Source organism: Monodelphis domestica, chromosome 3 (genome assembly GCF_027887165.1).
Source record: "Monodelphis domestica isolate mMonDom1 chromosome 3, mMonDom1.pri, whole genome shotgun sequence".
In the NCBI taxonomy this organism is placed as follows: domain Eukaryota; kingdom Metazoa; phylum Chordata; class Mammalia; order Didelphimorphia; family Didelphidae; genus Monodelphis; species Monodelphis domestica.
The window spans coordinates 467,246,063-467,263,757 of record NC_077229.1 but is presented as its reverse complement, the minus strand read 5'-3'; the positions used below and the strand labels follow the sequence as shown (position 1 = coordinate 467,263,757).

At 35.8% G+C, this 17,695-nt stretch overlaps 1 protein-coding gene across 12 annotated transcripts in view; it reads left to right on the top strand.

Moving 5' to 3' along the window:
- Nucleotides 1-17,695, top strand: part of MEF2C (myocyte enhancer factor 2C) — a 207,027-nt gene that overhangs the window by 8,545 nt on the left and 180,787 nt on the right. For 6 of the 12 annotated variants that reach the window (XM_007487342.2, XM_007487339.2, XM_056824624.1 and 3 more), the window contains one exon: nucleotides 10,473-10,570. The exons of 1 other annotated variant lie outside the window; for it this stretch is intronic. The gene's annotated coding sequence lies outside the window, so the exon portion shown is untranslated. Of the gene's footprint in view, nucleotides 1-10,472; nucleotides 10,571-13,481; nucleotides 15,520-17,695 lie in introns of those variants that run through there. 5 more of the 12 variants (XM_056824629.1, XM_056824622.1, XM_056824628.1 and 2 more) reach the window with 2 other exon arrangements.

Genomic DNA, 17,695 nt, shown 5'->3' with positions numbered 1-17,695 from the left:
TAGTACACACAGTAGTAGTCAATGTATTGCAAATAGCATTTAAGGAGGCTACAATCTACAGGCAATAAAAAAGTAACAACTCAGTGAGTCTTTTTTTTCCCCTCAAACTCACTGAAATTGTTCCTTTGAATTTTTGCAACCCTCTTTAACTTTGTGAGATAAAAGGAAGGCAGGATGACTGGAAAAGGAGAAGAGGGGAGTAAATTTAATAATGAAAAATGAAGAGGTCAAAAGGAAAAATAAATTTCCTCAGACAAAAGAAAAAATTATTGATTTGTAATTATATTTATTTCTGACTACTTAAAGAGACACTTTTATTACATAAAATAAGCATACCTACACAATTCTGATGTCATATTTACTCCTCCTGAAACACATAAAGGGTTCAATTCTTCCATTTATGCAAAATAAGAATTTTAAGTTTATGACGTCCCGGAATGGAGAGATTCCACTGTGATCTTGACATATATTCTTATTTATAAATGGGAAATAGCCTGTGTTGACACTAAGTAACTTTTAGTAGAGTTTACTGCTAAGCGTATACTTTTCTTAGGTGACACTTAGTAGCTCTTTCCTCATGGGGACTTCCATGACCATAGTTGTGGGAAGTAGAAAAGTGTTTCTCCTTGTGTCAAACTCAACTGGCCATACTAACCATGAATAATGCAATTCCATTTAATTCAACAAATATTTATCAAGCTCTGCTATGTGCAAGACATTGAAGTGGAGAAGATAAAAAATGGCAAATATCTGCCCTCAGGGAGATTATATCTGATATGTTAACCTGTGATTCTAATATAAAGAGGGAAGAGAAGAAATTGTTTCATCAATAAGGGTATCTGGGGAAAAGGAAAAAGATTGTCATTAATAATTTTATTTACTATCTTTAACCTCCTGAATTCTGTCTGACTTCTGCCTTCACTTCTACTCCACTGAAATTGGTTTCATGACAGTAAGCCATAATCTGTAACAAATCCAGAACTCTTTTTTCAGTCTTCAGCATTTTCTCTTGTTTTGTCAGTATCTAATCTCCCTGAAATTCTATCTTTACTTAGGTTCAGGGTGTGTATATTCTATTGGTTTGTCATCAGCTTTGTTGACCACTCATTCTTTGTCCTGTTTCCTCTTTTTCCTTCTTCCACTTCCTAATTCATAAAATTCATAAAAATTCTATCCTTTTCTCTCTGGATAAAGCCATTTAGTCCTGTGACCACAAGTACCACCTCATGAAATTGACTCCCAAATCTATAGTTCTGGTCTGGACCCCTATGCTTAGCTGTAATACAGCATGCCTACTTACCTCCTAGAAATCTCAACCTAGATTAACTGCATTCCCTTCAAATTCATACCCTTCAAAATGTCCAAAACTTTTTACCCAAATCACTTCCTCCTAACTTACTTATTTCTTTTAACAGTACCATCATTTCCCCAAAAACTTAGGCAAGAAACTGCAGTCATCTTGATGCATTCTTCTCTCTTCTCTACGTTTTCAGCTAATCACCAAGTCCTACCACTTCTGTTTCCATAATGCCTCTCCCAATTGTCCAATCATATCCTACTGCCACTATCCTAGAGGTGGTTCTCATTGCCTCTCAGTTTCCTAATTTAAATATCTGCCCCTGATCTGCTGCTTTTCACTTATGATACATACTATATACCCCCTGAAGAATAATTTTCCAGCAGCAAATTCAGCACACACACAAACACACTCACCTGACTCAAAAAACCTTAATTAATGACCTGCCTCCTTATTGCCTACAAAAAGTATAAATTACTTAGCATAACAATCACAGTCTAACTCCAATCAGTCTTTATATCTTCATTTCTTCCCTTCATGAATCCTATGCTCCAATCAAACTATACTACTTGACATTCTCTGAATACACTTTATATGTTCCCAACTCTGTGTCTTTGCTTATACCATTCCTACTACTACTGGTAATGCCCTTCCTCTTTTTTCTGCCTTTCAAAATGCAATCCTTCCAGGCTATTTCTACATTTCCTATGCCAATCCTTCCCTATCCCCTAAGTAAGAAGTAATCACTTCCTTGTTTATTTTCCCACTGCCCTTTGCCTGACCTCTTTTACAGCATTCCCGTAACAAAATTTGTTTTTTTATTACATCAGTCTGTGTACTTGTCCTATACTATAAGCTCCATGGGGAAGTCTCTGCACCTTCTTTATATCTCTGAAATCTTATGCATAGTACATGCTTTAGGAAAATCTGTGAAATTGAATTTTAAAATACTTACACTGCTTGTACTATTGAAGTTACTTTTTTGAGATAGCATATCACATCTGTTAAGTTCCTTTAAAAAAGAACTTTAAGGAGAGAAGAATTCAGCATTAATATATACAGGTTATACAATAATATAGGTTGCCTTCCTTGCCACATTATCACTTACACATATAATTACATTATAGATATTTCAAAATAAACTTAGATACTTGAAAAATAACATGAAGAAACTACATGTAGTATTGTATGTTTTAGGAAAAATACATTTATACATTTCCAAAATTTATCCAGTTCTACAAAATCCATAAAACTATTTACAATTATGAGGCAGTAATAGTTGTTCAACAGATTAGTCATTTGCAAGCCAAGAAAGTAGAAGGCTAAAGAAATGGCATCTAGAAAAACATAGCACATAGAGTAATTGGTTAGGAAAGGCAGAAACTTATATATAGTTTCTTATTTGATACTCACAACAACCCTGTGGGGTAGTTGCCATTATTATTCCTATTTAAAGATGGAAAAAAATGAAACTCAGAGAGGGAAGGTGACTTGCCCTGGGTCACAGAGCTAATAAGTATTTGAGGTAGAATGTAAACTAAGTTCCATCAGGAGATTCATTATACTGTTTGTGTTCTACTGGAAGCAGTGTTAGTGTGTCAAAACAGGGATGGAAAAGAGGGAATCAACAAATATCACCAAGTGAAAGATCAGTTTGGGAGAAGTTGCATGGTATTTCTCTATGAAAATATCAAAATAATTATATTGCTGCCCAACATAACTCTCTAAGAAGTGGGCAAATTCCTTTGTTCGGTAGTTAAACAAATATATACTCCCACTTATCATTATTTGTTTTTGAGAAAATAGGATGGCAGGTAAAATTGTAGCTCATGGAGTGATTGGTTTCATTGTGAAAATGATATAAATAGAAGGTGCATTCCTGAGCAACCAAAATGAGTACTACAAAAGCTTAAAAATCAGTCTTTATGTGAATTGGAGAGTATATTAGAACTAGGATGGGTGGGGCACCTAAGATAACATTAGAGCTCTGTTAGATTGGTAACTTTATGGAAATATACCTGTAAATAACAATGTTTATAACTCTTATTGCTTCTTTAGCTCTCTATGGATTAGTACTTAGAGACTAGTTCAATAAAACTTCCAGTGACAGTAGTGTTTGTAAGGATATTTCAAAAATAACCAGTCAAGTAAATAAACATATATTAGTGCCTACTATGCCTGGGCCAGTATAGTAAGTGCTAAAGACACAAAGAAAGGCAAAAGATGGTCCTTGCTTTCTAGGTGCTCACAATCTAATGGAGGTGATAACATTCAAACAACTACATCAAAACAAAATCAAAATGCATATTGCATCAGTTGGAGATAAAGCAGAGGAAAGGTATTAGCATCAGAAGACATTTGGGCAAGGCTTCTTGTAGAAGGTGGGATTTTAGCTGACACTTGAGGGAAAATTGAGAGAGTATGAGAAAGATCTAGATAGAAAAGTGTTACAAAAGTTCATGAGATCTTACATTTAGAGCTGGAAGGGCTCTAGTTAATCCCTAAAAAAATCAGGCTTGGGTATTCCCAAAAACTATAATAGACACCTCACATAAATCAGTTATATGTGAATAAAATAAATTGGTTATATGGGAATACAAATATATATGATTTAATTAGTTCTACATGGGGTCCCAAAATACCTTAGAAAGGTTTCACCCAAACAGTGGAATATGTCTTTTCCCCCTCTAGTGAATAACAATATGTACTAAAGTATTCACCTTTTACATCAATCAGGCCCACAGGAAAGTATCATTTCTACATGGTATTTTCCTGTTTTTTTTAATAATAATCTTATATCATTCTTTTTAACTCATAATATAATTATAAGTTATGGATAAAATTATTATGAAATCTTGAGAAATTTTAATAATTTCTCAATTAGCAAGTTATATGTAGAAGAATACCTTTTAAAAACTAACCACAAATAAAAGTGGGGAAAGATCTTTATCCTAAATTCTGTAAAGAGAGTTAGGGTAAATGCCTCATGTAAATTCTTCAAATAAACTCTCTGAGTCAGTGTGCTTCTCATGATACATATTTGTAACAACCATGAAATCAGTGGGAATTGCCCCCCAAATGGGAAAGACCCCAAAAAAGTTTTAGTAAAATCAATAACATGATATGGTTTCAGCTACTGTGGGTTGTTGGGGGGGGGGTGTTTGTTTTGTTTTGTTTTTTTTGAGAGTTGGTGAATATACTACCCTTCAGAGCTGTGGATGTTGCTGATCATGAGCCCAACAGGGAACTACTCCTGGGTTGCAGCAGTCACAGAATGCCACATTAGGCATTCCACAGACACTCGCTTCCCAGCATGCTTCTGCCCAGCCCAATTGCCATAGATGGCCATCAGGCATTTGGAATGACATCAGGAGACACTCTGAGCAGGTTCTGCCCTTAAAGAATTTAAGCTGGCAGGGGGCTGAAGATATCAGCGTCTTCCTGGCTGACAGAAGCATTCCAAAGGTCAGCCAGGGAGAAGAGGGGTGAGGCTTCGGGTTTCCTGTGTCTCTTCATCAACAAAATAACTCTCAAGTGAAAAGAGGCACCCCTAGAAAATGACAATGAGAACAGGGAATATCCTACTGGTATTTGTGTGTGTGTGTGTGTGTGTGTGTGTGTGTGTGTGTGTGTGTGTGTGTGTGTGTGTGTGAAAGGGACAATGCAATCTTTTCAAAAACAAACCTTCATTTCCATTTTCCTACACCCTTAGTTCTTCCTGTTGTGGTAACCCCTATACATGATATTGAGAGCCTCATTATATGGGGTAAGAAATTAAAAACTCAAGAGGTCATTTGCAGGAAAATAATTCATATTCAGTCCCATGGGCTGTTCTAAGGCAAGCCAGATTGTCTTAAATTTGACCTTGGAAAATTGAGAACCTTCAGAAAATATGTCTATTTTCTGGACAGAGATATACATATATACACATGTGTATATAAACAAAATGATGAAGATAAAAGCAATTCATAGTTTTGGAAAATAGGAAAGATAGCTGTGGAAAATAATGATTAGTTCAACATCTTCTCCCAACTTCATTATAAACATAGGTTAGTGAAAAACATTTCATATTTAGTAGGACTTAGAGTCTTCCTTTTTTCACAAACTGTGGCTTTATTTATTGTAAAATTCATCTAATCAGACAATATAGATTTGAAATTTTTCATAAAATAAGAATAATAATGTGGCTAGAAATTATTTAATTTTCTTCCTAAATATTATAGGGGTTCAAATGCAAAGAATAAGGATGATTAGGATGAATTATCAGTTTTCATGAATAAGTCTAGGAACAGGAGAAAAATCCCACTCACCTTAAAAAAATGATAAGCAAGTCAAACAATAAGCAAATAGAGGAATGGTAGTACTTCTTTTTGTTTTGTTTTTTAACCCTTACTTTCTTAGAACTGATAGTTCAGTCACAAAGCAGAAGAACAGTAAGGGCTAAGCACTTGGGGTTAAGTGACTTGCCAAGGTTCTCACAGCTAGGAAGTGTCTGAGTTCAAATTTGAACCCAGGACCTCCTGTCTATCTATCAAGTCACCTAGCTACCCCTATAGTGCCTTGCTTTAAATTAACTGATCAATGAGCATTTATGCATTTAGCACATACCAGACACTGTGCTAAATGCTGAGGGTACAAACATAAAATAATAAAAACATTTTCTTCTCTGAAACTCTATTAGGGGCAATATGACCATATGTGTATCTATAGAACACTTGCAAAATAGTTAAATACAACTATTTAGGAGGAAGGATACTAGCATTTAGGGGTATCAGGAAAGTCTTCACATAGAAGGCAGTGATTAGCTCTCTCTTGAAGGAAGAAAGGGATATGAGGGGTAGGTTAGGAGGGAGTTCATTCCAAGCATGGAGAGTACTTATACAAAGATAGGAGATTGGAGAGGGAAGCCAGTTTGGATGGACTGCACAATTAAGGGAAAGGGAATGATGGTGAGAAGCAAAATATACATATAGTACTCTGCAAAGTTAAAGTTTTATGCGTATGTACATACATATGTGCAGGTATGTGTATATATATATATATACACATATATTCATATGAGCTATATGTTACATTGGAAATTAAGAAATCTAGAGTATTTTCTCAATATTTATTTACAGATGTTTGAGTTGAAATGTATGATTTGTATTGCATGTACAATTGAAATTATTTTTCCAAATGTTACTCTAAAAAAGATGAAACGTAGATGTGTCCAAGTAATGTGTCATATATATGATACATATACATGTTATATTATATTTCCTTAAGAAATCCAATCTGAATTTAGTTAGCAATCTTCTTTTCACCTGAGTGTTTTAGACAGCCTCTAAAACAATAATGATGACAATGACAATTGTATGATTAAATCTTTTTAGGAAAGTTATTACAAAAAGTTGTTTTATAGTCAAATATAATTTGCTAATTTGATTGGGGGTCCCTGAAATTTATTTTTTCTTAATTCCACTTTATTGAATCTAATTTTTTCTGGAGTACCACTATAAGTAAATAGCTTAGTATTTTTAAGCTTGAAGGGGAAAAATTTGTACTCTATTCTGAAAATATAAATTATGACAAATTTCTGTAAATTCATCTAACCCAGAGATAAACTACCAAAGACTAATGGTAGTAGAAATGTTGAGAATGTTGAGAAACTCTAAAATAAGTTTTGGAAGCATAAATTGCAAGCCATCTCGTTCCTCTTCTGTTGCCTCTGGAGGACAGTTTAAAAAACAAATATATACTGTATCCAAGAATGTTTTGATTTTTTAAAATCATTCCATTGATGAATTCAGTTTTAATCCAGCCGGAAAACTTCAGTATTTTGAGTGCAAAGTAGAACTCGTGATGATTTCTTGGGGCAGACCAAACAACCAGCTCTCTTGCTTTCACAAGCAAGAATTTTTTTGTTTTGTTTTGTTTTAGTGATGACATTTGTGCAATAACTATGATACCACACCAGTCCTGCATGTTTAAGAAAAGAGGGCGGGAGTGAGGGAGGGCGGGGAAAGGAAGGGACAGACTACTCATTCTTGCCCACCAACAGTAGCTTTCTGCTCTCCTATTCTGAGAAGTCTTTCTCGTTGGCTCATCGCTAGCAACCACTGCTGCTGCCGCCGCCGCTGCAATCGCCAGCTGTTTGCTTAGTAGTCCCAGAGGTGGACGACCCGAAACAGCGAATCAATACCCTGAGATGACAACAAAGTCGAGGTCCCAAAGAGCCCAAGACCATCTCCCTATCCATCTCTTCCAGCCACATACTCTAGAGATGTGCGTGGGAGAGGGGTCGAGAGAAAGGAAATATGGCGGGGGTGGGACTAGGGAGGGAACTGGACTTTTCCCTAGTGGCTCCCACACTCCAGAGGTTCCTGTATAATCCTGAGATGACTTCCGATAGGCAAGGCATCTAAACCAGGACCGCCTACAGCTGGCAAAAGGAACGTCAGCGGCGGAGCGTGGCTCGTTTCTTTCCGTATGATTCTGGGTTGCCTACGCTGCTCCCTCCGCTCTCTTCCCTTTCAGTTTTAGAGTGCGCACAAGCAAACGAGCACTCTGGAGAAGTTATTCTGATTCGAAAGCATGCAAGGTAGCCCAGCAATTCCGCAGCTTTTCTCCCGGCCACCTTCCAACCCTTCCCCCATGCCCACCTAGGGTTTCTCACTCCCTGCATCCCCATTTGTACGAAGTACTCGCTTCTCAAGCTTGCAATCAATGCGGCATCTTCTTTTCCCATTTCTCGCTTTAGTCAAACGCGACACTTTCTACCTCCTCCTGCCCCAGCACACACACACACACACACACACACACACACACACACACACACACACACACACACACACCTTGACACACTCATCCTTTCCCAGCCCAGAAACGGCCGTAACTGGACCTTTCCTTCCTACTCCGCTCCTCCCGACCCCCAGCACACCCAGACACTAAGCCTTCCTTCACTCCATGGTCCCACGTGGCACTCACCCCCTACTACTTTGTGCCTCAGAGCTTTAGAAGTGACACAGCAATGAGACCGTTCCCCAGAGCCTTCGCCTTTAGCCTTGGCTGAATCAAAGAACTGGGACCACGAGGGAAGGGGGGTACAGGGATGGGGAGGAATATGTTGGTGGTGGAAATTAAGGAAAGGAAGGGGAGGGAGAAAAATTGGATGTCTCACAGCCAGAGCGCTTTTGCTGAACACAGAGTCAGCACGGGTGAAGTGGCCACACGAATTATTGTGGTGGGACTGCAGCTGCCTGCAATCAATAACTCAGTGGAGAAGAGACTGCTAAAGCTAGAGGCGGCCCTTGCATCTAGGTCTTTAAGAACAAACGTCTGAACAGAATCTGTGTCCCATACCTTCCACGCAGAGTCTGCGTTCTTAGTTCTCTCTGACCCTTTCTCTGATTAACCCCCAACAGGGAAAAGATATTTCAACAAGTTAAGAAAGAAATATACTCCCCACAAAATAATACACATAGGCGACTTGATACAACTTGTATGGAGAAAGAAAATATTTGACAGAACTCTCTCAGGGAAGTGTGAAAATTCATTCCTGGAACTTGGTGTCTGTGACATCTCAAGAGATGAGATAAAAATCGGTTTCCTTGTGAACAATTAAAAGTCTTCTAAGGAAATGAAGTCAAATGAATACCTTCCCTGATTCTGCTCAGTCTTCTATCTTTTCTCAAATTACCTCGGATTTAATTATCTCCATGAATGCTTTATTCCTCTGCCATTCATTGGTAGAAGGCAAACTCCTCGTGGGCAGGAACTGTGTATTTATCTCTTTTTAATCTCAATGCTTAATACAATGTAGGAGCTTAGTAAATAAATAACTCCTGAAGGGAATTGTTGCTGGATTAAATTTTAGTTAAATTCTCTAATGTGTTTGTTTATACTTTAGTATAAATATATATGTATATCCAATATGTATAAAATCAAATTATTGGTCAGGTCACATCAGGGCACTATGTTATTGGCTTCAGAATAAATGCCTTATTGCTAAAGACATTTTAAAATAACATAGCCCCATTCTTTATTGACTTTGCTCAATAGTGTCAACATTCCTCTGAGGTAAATGATTGCTTAGCTATCATTCCCTTTTTCTTCACTATAAAATTTACCTCCTGGATGGTAAAATCATCTCAGACAGGTCAAATAATAAGACACAAGATCCTGTTACTAAAGAACTTATGAAAAATCAAGTACATGTTACACTAGTTTACTTTGGTCCTGCTGTGAATTCCTGTTGCTCATATCTCCTTCCTAAAACGAACTGGACAGATTGATTAATCTTTTGTAATTGAAAGAATCTTAAATGATTTTAAAAATATTCATGAATCTTTACCAATAAAAGTATGATTATTTGTGGGATAAAAACGTTTATCTAGATGGAGCTATTGATTGACAGAGCCCAGAAGAATTCTATCTGTCTGAAAACAATCCATTTTTGAAGCCAGAGAAGATGATAGAAAGGAGTAATATTACTTGCCCAAGATCATAGGGGCAGGCTTAAAGTAGTGATCTCTGGCTCCCATTTTTGCTCAGTCCCATAAAACAAACTATGAGTAGTAATAGGTCATTTTGGAAAGTAGAAGTTAGAGCATGTGTTGAATTGAATCTATATCTATTCCACGGTATTTAACAAAGTATGTTATGAAATCACATAGTGATAGTGTTCACATATATTCCCTAATGTAACAGGGACAGCTTTTGTAAGCTTTGGATAAAATCAACATAATTTCTCCCCTTTAATTATCATGGTCACCCCAGCACAAAAGTAAGGGTAAACATGTAATGCTTTAGAAACATGCCAAAATGATATTATTAAAGATTAAATGTATTTCCATATATTACAGATTTTTGCTTGATACAGATTTTACATTCATAATCATTTCTTATGGAGCAGATTTACTGTTTGTCTTCTTAGGCACCATCTAGTACATTAAAAAATGCAAAATGCTTGGCAATATTTCTGCCCTGAAAATTGTGTTTAGGAAAATCCTTAATAATAATTGTGCTAATTAATAGAAATATTGGCTAGTTGTTAGAAATTAAATGAGAATACAAATATATATCAACATTTATTCAAATTAGTCATTTAAAACTAAATCTATCCAAATATACTTTCTCACTAATGAATACCTGCTTTTTAACAGGAAACATCTCATATATGTTCATTTTTAAGGTGCCTAAGAAGAGTTGAAAACTGTGAAGTAACTTCCATGTAAGAAATTAAGTAAAGAATTGAAGGCCGATGGTTTTGAGAATAAAGACATGAATGTGGTGAGTGCCTGATAGTCATCATATTATACATATTGGAGAGTTATTTATTCAAAGTTGAGGTAACAAACAACTGCATTATATTCTTAAAGGAATTGCATTGACAAAGATTTTATATCATCATTACTTGCTCTACATTATACCATTTTCATAATGGCATGCCATTTTATTTAAAGTTCATGTGTCAGCTTTCAGTGCCTACCTTTGCTAGTAGCTTTTACAATTAATTCATTTCACAAAAAGTTATATGTATCCTTTCTCTTGTAAGAATCAAAGAGATTATAAAATATATTTAAATTAATGCCATTGGAATCTATATCTTGTTATTTTTAAACATTCTGAACTTTTATGTTCAATTATAAAGTATATGCACTGAAAAAGTATTCTGACTGAAGAGCAAATACTGTACCGTTGAATAATCTTGAGGGGTAGATTAATCTATAGCCTTTCTTCATCTCAGGGTGGGTTGCTGTGGCAACCACCCCAGCTCACTTTAAAATAATTTTTTAAAGCTCACTTCAAGAGCTACACCCAGCGTGGGCCAGGCTTAAAAGCAGACAGGCAGTGCACTGCTGTTTTAATATAGAGAGGTAGGAGGAGGAGAGAGAAGGGTGGAGTAAGATAGGCCAGACCTCTAACCAGAAAATGTAAATTAACCTACTGTAGTGTGACAATCTAGAAATCATTTCCCCCAAGCACTTCTATGGCTTTTATACTTAAATATTGTATTGATGACTTTTTGTATGTAGGGAAAGAAAGGTATAGACAAGTTGGTGAACCCAGGTGAATCAGCTAAAATCATTAATCAAGGGATATTTGTTGATCCAACATAAAAATCACATTTCCATGGCAAGTCATCCCAGTGGTGGTCATGAGGCAACTTTCAGTTGATATATCACATTTTGTTCAATTGAAGAGACTCTAGGGATTACTTAGGCTAAAAAGAGTGTCAGAACTTTTCAGTTTTAATAAAATCATAAAGTTGTAGACACCTTAAAGAATAATTAGACCAAATTTTGCACTTTATGAAGACAAAGCCCAAATGAAATTGTGGCAGTTCACAAAATAGCTTCAACTAGAACTCAGATCATTTTACTCCTAGTCCAATGTTGATGCTCCAGCTCCAAGTCAAGCAGTGTTAGTTCTCAGTAAATTGTAAAAATGGGGTGGTGTAGATAAAGCAAACAAACCAACTTAGAGGTACTTTCTGAATAAACACATTCAATTCTTGGTAGTATTTTGTGGACACATTGTGTATTATCCACGAATAATTTAAAATCTCAAACTAGATTGTTCATGACATACTTCTTGTTATACCCCTCCCCCACTTACTTTCAGACTACTAAAAAAAAAAGAATATCATTTTAATGTTAGCAAAAACCAAATATATTTAAGAAGATAAGCATTCTGGGGAGCAGCATACTTAATCCACTGATGTCAAACTCAAATAAAAAAAGGATCTGAGAAGGATCTGTTGACTTAGAAAACTACAAATTAACATTATCCATGTTTTATTGTATTTCTAATTGTTTTGTTAAAACATTTCCCAATTATGGCAGTTGAACCAGTTGTGAGTTTGACATTACAAAGTCAGAGTAGATACACTGGGAATCCCTTGTTTAAAATCTTACTGTCCACTACTTTGAATTATCTGCCTATATGTACATTTTCATTATGGTGAATAATTGAATGCCAATTGTTAGATAAATTTTAAAATGTGTTCAAAATAGGATCATGCACAAAGAAAAAAAATAATTACTTTTTTGAAGGAAAAAAAGCCATATTTGAAATCAGCTACAACCCAGAATATCAGGAATGAGGTAGTCACAATAATATATTTTTATACACTTATTAAATGATTGCTTGGAAGGTGGATTTTCTTTGACATAGACTACAACTATATTGTGTATTAAGAAAAAAAGAAAGACTAGGCAAAACTAGTCCATTCATTTTATTGCCAATGAGGCAATAAATATGGATTGCCATTAAATTGATATGGCTCTGGTAATCGGTACTATCATTTACAATGGCCAGATTATAAAATATTGACCAGGTTTTAGGATTAAAAATGCCTACATCTTATAAAATTCCTTTAAGTAACTGTCCTCAGTGGAAACAAACCGTCTCTTAATTCTGTCCTAGTTAGTGAAAATAATTAATTTTAGTCAGAAATTCTTAAAAGAAAAAGGAAGGAAAGAGAAAATGTTGATGTTAATCTACAAAGAAAAAGAAGGGGGATGCGTTGCAATGTCAAATTACTGTAACAGTTTGTGTTGCTTTTTTGTAACAAAAATAAGTATTGTTTCTTGACTATACTAAGAAAAATATGAAAGCTGCAAAGAAACTAATTGGATTATATCTATAGAAGCCACCTTCTCCTTCCATCTACAGTTCTGGAGACAGTTCCAGTATTTAGTGCCCAGACTGATCTAAAACATCGCTCTTTAAATCAAGATGGTCACTACCTAATGAAATTACTGAAATGGGGGAAGGGGGGAGAGGTGTATTTCTGTGTCATGATGACTTCAAATATAAGAATGGTGGCTGACAGCCATATTTGAGAATTTAATGAGTAATGTTAATTATTAAGTAGATAATGATGAATAAATATTTGGAAAACTTAATTGTCTAGACATGTGTGCATCTATTGTGCACTTTTGCCCTTAAAACATTGTTGTTTTTTTTACAAAGTCTGACCTCGTTTGTACAGTATTTGAGGTTGACTATTTTATAAACCTTTAGCCCATGTTATTATAAAAAAAAATTATTTCTACTGGCACTGAATATCTTCCTTTCATTTTAGTTTAGTTGGTAAATGAATGAATAGAAAGGGTTTTTTTTACCTAATATATTGAAAAAATAGAGTGTTTGAAACATCATTTATTTAAAGCCAAATACCATTTATTTTAAAATATTATTTATGTTACATTAAAAAAAAGAAAAAGGAATGCAAGTTGGAATGTTTTAAACTTTGTTTCTGTCATTCCTGGGTCTAGTAGAACTGAAATAGATTTGGAAAAGTGAAGTCATCAGCTATTGGATAGGGGAAACTTAATGATTTAAGGAAGTTGTTTTAGTTTACGAGCTTGGAAAATGACCAATAAAGGATAAAGACTAATAAAGGTGTGAGAGAGAAAAAGATCGTGTAAGAAAAAAAAATTTAAGCACAGAAGAAACTACTGGATGTTATGACTGTTTCCCCCACTTGAATAGAGAAAGTTTATGTCCTCGACCTGATTTGGTGCTTAAAGGTTTAGGTTATTGTAATTATTCTTATTCTGCATATCATTTGCACCCCATGACACATTTCAGCACTCCTTTCAAATCATCCGATCCTACAAATGCTGAAAATCTTCAAGCCTTCGTGCAGAGCAGCTTGCTGGAATCAGTTCTGCTGGGATGCTGTACCGTTGCTTTTAAACGACTGAGAAAGTATTACAGTACTGTACATAGAGACGCATGAACTGTAGAGGAAATGAAGTGGTTAAGCGTCACAATCACGAACAAGACACATGAGTAACTCTTTATATTCCGATAATGTTGGTCAATGACAATGATTATGACTTTCGGGGGACTTTAGCGGTCGTTTCTCAGTCGCTTTCCTGGCATGCGTGAATCCTAGGATTCCAATTCTTCATCGAGTTTCTGCAGTGATCTGGTGTCCTCCTGTTACTGTACTTCAGAAGAAATATGGAGTTGCTCGCCGTGTTGTCTTAATTTCGCGTAAAAAAGAATTGTCATTAGGTTTGCGTATGGCATGTGCCATTACCCCACCGTAAAACTAAAATTAGCAAAATGTCAGGAATGGAAAGATTGATTCACCAAGATGCAATTATCATTTAAAAGTGCTTGATTGAGGTGCTGATGTTCAGTGATTTATTCTGCATACCATATACATAATTAAAGTAGTGTAGTGGAGTAATTTATCAATCTAAGTTGAGACTGGATGGGGGTAAGGAAGGAGCTGCTGTATGTTTGTTTTATTAAAATGCTTTGGGATGTAGTCCCGCCCCCTTTTGCAAGAGTGAAACTGATTATTTCTCTAGCTCTGGAGGAGTGGAAAGAGACAGTGAGTGCTTCGTTTGGGATTGTGGGAAAAGGGAGAGAAAAGGGCAAAGAGAGAGAGGAGGAGGAGGAGGAGAGAGGGGGAGAGAAAAAGAGAGGACCGTCGAGAGAGAGAGAGAGAGAGAGAGAGAGAGAGAGAGAGAGAGAGAGAGAGAGAGAGAGAGAGAGAGAGAGAGAGAGAGAGAGAGATTAGACGTGTGCAGTTTTGAATCTCAGCCTTGCTTGTGCTTTTTTCCCCTCTTAATTCTCTCACTCTCTCCTTCTCTTTCTCTCTTTCCTTCTCTCTCCTTCCCTCCTCCTCCTCTCTTTTTTACGCGATGTTTCAAAAGCTCTGAGTTGCTCTCTTATTCTCATTTGTCTTCTTTCACTTCCTTCCTGGACGCTGTTTTCAGGACGAGTCCGGTTACTTTTAATCTGGCCAGCGGCAGAGAGCTACTTTCTCCTCCTCCACGCTGCACACACGCGCGCGGACGCGCGCGTGCCCGTGCGCGTGCCCACCCAGACACAGACACACACACACAGGCACAGACACACACATACACATACAGAGACACACACTCCTCTCTCTCTCTCTTTCTCTCTCTCTCTTTCTTTCTCTCTCTCTCGCTCGCTCGCTCGCTCGTTCGCTCGTTCTCTCTCTCTCCCTCAGTCAGTCACTCATAGATACTCGAACACACGCACACGCACACGCATACACCCAGACATCTTCTGGCTGCTATTGGATTGACTTTGAAGGTTGTGTGTGGTTCGCCGAGGCTGCACGTTGAATCAGGTGGAGAAAAATTTTAAAGACTGGACGAAGCAAAAGATCATTATTATTACTATTTTTTTTTTAATTCAAGAAAGGAAAATATTCCAAGGACTAATCTGATCGTATCTTCCTTCATGTAAGTACCCTCTTGACATTTCTAGAGGAAACCTAAGTAGCTTGGTTATTGTCTCTGAGCTCCGCATCAGTGTATCCGATTGTAGCATATCAGTATCCAATTGCATTTCTTGAAGGCTGAAGTTAGGATAGGTGATCCACTTTGCTCTTTCAATTACACAATTTTTGTGTCGTTTGCTAAAAGTAACTTTTCTGACAGTCTGAATACAGCTGGTTATATCACGGGTTATTCAAATCACTACTTTTCCCTGTTCTCAACCAGTGTGTTTAAAGTTTCATGAAGTTAGTTCACATCATTAGCATGGTTGAAATGGAGCTTGTGAAGCTTAGTGGATTTTAATACATGAGAAAAGGCTATGTGACCTTGCAATGCATGCTTCCAGCTTTATCACATAGTTCAATGAAGAAAGATGCTACCATTTTGCAGCTAAACACTTTAAGGGTAGGCATGCTTATGTTCTCTTGAATTCTTAGGATTACTCTGGGATAAAGCAAGCCTGTCTGATAGGGCACATACCTTTGTGCATCTCATTTACTCACTGAAGTGTTAGATTGAGAGCAGGCTTCTTAATTGGCAGTAGGGTAAGAAGTCATTCACTGTTAACTGTAGTCTACATGGTTAAAAGCCCAAGTCCTAGTTGTGATACTAACGTACACATTGTGGTTTATATCAAGTCAAATGCATAGCTATACAGAATGGTGTAATTGCTCAGTTTACTCTCTGCACTTTGGATGAAAGTTATCAAAAGTCACCTTTGAAATATAGATCACTTATAGATATTGAGCTATTATTATTATTAACCTAATCTTTTTCTATAGAGCAAGAACTTACCTTTTGCCCTATAACAAGATTTTATGCCAATGAAAAGGTGGCAACTGAGATGGTGCAAAATGAAACTTTAAATCTGAATCATTTTTGACAGCTCTAGCACCAGTAATTATTTTCCTTTTATCCTCATCCTTTTGGGACAATATTATTAAATGAATGCCTTTTGTACAAAATACCTTTATATGTAAACGCCTGCAGCATAATTAAAGAGAATCAGGCTTTCTGCCAGTATTTTACTGATCTTCAGTAGAGGATTGCTTTGACATAATTTGTATTTTGCTATCATAGATTTGATACTAATTTCAGTCATTACTGGTTTTAAAAAAAAGAACAGGGATTGAATAGTTTTTTTTTTTTAATTTTTTTAAGGTGTGAAAACAATTCCAACAGTTCCATTATACTAGTCAGAAAAGTAACCAGCCTTCTTTTCAGTGGCACCTTGCATGGAATTGTGGTTGCAGAGTAAAGATGTTTATGTGGAGTAGAATAACTCTAATCCCTAGAGACTTGGCAGGATATGGAAATATGACCACCTGTGAACCCATTTTAACCTCTGTATTGCATACTAATTTTAGTTTTAAATATGCAGGCAAATGACAACTATGAAAGTATAGCATTTAATTTGATTTTTGAAAATAATGATAGTCTTGGTTATTCTTTGAAGAGGCTAAGTAGAGAACACCATGTCATAAAGTGTCTATTTCTTTGACTTTTTTTAAAATTTAGAGCATGTAATTAAGATAGCATATTTTTGTCTCCCTATTATCAACACATTTAGATAAAGACACATGAAATTCTTTATTATATACAAAAGGTAATTCCAAAATACTTCATTTTGGAAACTTGAAAGGTAAAATATAATGTTCCTGAATCATGTACCATCTCAAAAATAAAACCAGTTAAAATATTCCACCTAACAAATAGAAAGTATGCTACTATTAGTAAATGAATATTGTCTATTAATTCAAATTCAGATAATGATTATTCAAAAAGTTTTAAATAAAAATGTGGTTTAAAATGTGTTAGCCAAGTAATGAATGAAGTAGTTTAGTTTTGTATATTTATTGTTTTGCCGAACTTTAAAATTTTCACTTTAGTGTTTCTTATTTAAATTAATATAGTAATGTTAAAGCTTTTAAGTATTTGTGCCTTCTTTGGGATGGGATACTGTATAGGATCACTTTTGCAAGACACTAGTTTCCATTATGTATTATTTAAACTAAATATCTCTTTAATTCCTGTGTATTGCATAGTATATTAGAAAAAAACAGATTTAACGGTTTGTTCTTAAGTTTAAACATGAATTTTTTACTTTGTGAGAAAGAATCAGCTTTTCCATATCTTTTGT